Genomic DNA, 3085 nt, shown 5'->3' on the forward strand with positions numbered 1-3085 from the left:
CCGCTTTGTCATTGCGGACAACCCGAGACCAGCTCACATTTTTTGCTTGAATGTAGACTGTATTACCTTCCTCGGCATGTAATGTTAACTTCTGTTGGTAATTTCACCCAGTCTATCACTGTTAACACCTTACTTTATGGTGATACTTCTCTGTCTGATACTGACAACAGACAAATCTTCACAGCTGTCCAACAATTTATCCTTGGAAGCCATATAGGTTCGCTTGACTTGTGATCTGAACCCTATACTGTTTCACACTGTCATTATCTCCAGACAACAAGCCTTGACTGTTATGTATATAAAGCTAGGAGTGGTTTGGGGCAGCTGAACATTTCCTCTACATATTTTCTTCCTTCCCTTTTCATTCTAGAGAATATAGTTTTTCTATGTACTATTTCATACTGTAACCTTTATGGTTACCTAATTTTGCTAAAATATTCTAAATACTAAAAAAGCGATGCACTAATACTTTTATTTCATCTTTATCTTCCATTTCTGAGCATTTTGTTGTTTTTTCCTTTTTTTCTTTGGTTTTTCATTTTGCGTTTTTTTTTTCCTTTTCATGAATAACTAAGAATGTGTTACACATTAGTTTAACAGCCATCCATAGTATTGTAAATATTATCTTTCCGGAGGTTGACTCGATAAGTGTTTCAATACTTCCGTCAATATCCTATTGCTTGTGTTGTTATGTCTGTCTGTATGTGTATGAATGTATCTTGTGTAACATTTGCAATAACATATTCTTAAACTAAGCTGATTTCTAAACTTTCAGCTACCAGTATATTTATCATTGCCATTGAGAAAAAAGACTTCAGACATCCAACTGACCTTTGCTCATCCATGCGAAATACTCTGTGAATCATCGCAGAGGTAAAAATTCTGAAAAAGAACGTTTATAGAACTGTTTCAGGTCATGCATATTAATGAAAGTAGTCCGGAAGCATACAATACAAACGGTACAATATGGAATTTAAAAGGTACAATACGGATTTTTTTTCTGCCTGTTCATATTTAATTGTGAAAAACAAGCCGATTTTTTACAAAATTTATATAGATATACAATAAAAAGCTTTATAACTAATACACCGGTACATGTTATGTATAAACCTGTATGCCCCATGTGGTTCTGGGACGATCTGTGTATGAATAGAATTGGAACCACTGCCTTACCCTTGCATGATCGTAAGAGGCGACTAATAGTGTCTTAAAACTTGGTTTTGCTGTAACTCTGTGATTCCAGCAGGTATACAAATTTTGATTCCATACCTCATGTTTTTATTTCGATGTAAATGAGATGTGAAACCAAAATTTGTAGTCCTGTTTGGCGCCATATAACCTATACTGTGTTGGTGCGCCGTAAAACCCAAATAATAAAAAAAACCGCACACACACACACATATATATATATATATATATATATATATATATATATATATATATATATATATATAAACCTGTATTATTTTATGTCAATAAGTGATTGTACTGTATTATATTGTCCTTATTCAAGTAATGTTCATATTTACAGTATTAGATTTAAATATTTATGATGTATGTATGTGTTAACTCACATGTTAACTTAAGTATACAACAAAATTAAAACAGATGATTCATTTTTTTTATATAAATTGTGTGTATCAGTCTCTGTGGTTACTAAAACTTGTGACTGACCGTCACTGTACAATGCCGAAAGCGACACTGTTGAACTTAAAAATCAAATGTCACGTCTCCTCCATAAATCATCTCCAGGACAGTGTACTCTTTATTGTTCCAGTTAGGCCTGTAACTGAACATGCTTCTTTTTCTCTATACATCAAAGCATTTATGTTACACTGTATTCTGTTTCATGTAAAGTGAAGAAAAATACCGAAGTGAAGACGTCTAGTGATCATGTGACAAAGGCAAATGGTGTCTAATTTCCCAGATTCGTGAAAAAATCCAGGCGTTTCACTTTTTTCAATGTTGTTTTATGCTCCTTAATTCCCTTCCAATTTTCCCCGGTATTCGTACTCTTTTAACTGCGTTCTATTCAGTTACATTTTTGAGGAGAACCTGTGAGGGGGTTTGCATATCCACTTAATATAATTTTATATAAGTAAAGAAACGACAATTTTACAGCAAAATGGGTTAAGAACACGAGCTGTCTCCTGACAGCACGCTCGTCTATTCGGATATATCGAACAAATTTATGCAAGTTATGGAACTCGAGTATATAGAGTAACTTCTATGCAATTTTCCAAGTCGAAAAACTGACATAGCTTTTCTAAAATACAATTTAGAGCTATGGGACACGACCTTTTACCATGTTTTATCAACCTCAATAACTATTCAATATCTGCATCGCCTTGGGACAGAGAAATTTGTATGGTATTCAAAACGTCAACCTAGATTTTCCAAATCCAAGAGGGGGATTATTTTTGTTAAAATTCACGAGAGTTACGGGACTTGATGTCGTAAACACCATAAATCCCCCAGATAATTTAAGTTCTGAAAATATAATGTGTATCAAAGCTTAAGGAGGAACTGTAGACGTGGTAGAGTGGATAAGATGCCAGCTGCCTAGTTCGCGGGTTAATGTCCCACTTAAGCCACCCCCGACATCCATAGAGCGGACAGTAGTCAAGTGCAATTTAGTGGTAAAACTGTCTGACTACGAAAACAGGGGTAGTGAATTTGAGTCCCCGCTCCTCTAAGAATTAACAACAATGGGATAAGATTCTGTGCATTGGCGGCTGAAGAACCAGGGAAGCTTTCTGTAATTTGAGCGACTTTTGTATCTTTCTATCCTCCCACAAACATTATTAAGTACCCATATGGGTCACCGGTGGTGACTTTAATAAACTTACAAACACAAACCCGACATTACCGTTTTCCCCGCTGGATAAGCTAAACAATTATTTAACATGTCTGCCTGAGTAAGGCACGTGTTTCCAAACCCACGGTACAGTATGCATGATAAAGAACCTCGCTCGGTTTTTCAACCCGCGCTATTGGACGAGTACTTGCACAGGCAATGGTATTTCTTTTAACCGTTTCCTGCTAGGAGAAAAACTTATGAAAGCTAGACCTTTCGTTGTCCAAG

Source organism: Mercenaria mercenaria, chromosome 4, assembly GCF_021730395.1.
Source record: "Mercenaria mercenaria strain notata chromosome 4, MADL_Memer_1, whole genome shotgun sequence".
NCBI classification, from domain to species: Eukaryota; Metazoa; Mollusca; class Bivalvia; order Venerida; family Veneridae; genus Mercenaria; species Mercenaria mercenaria.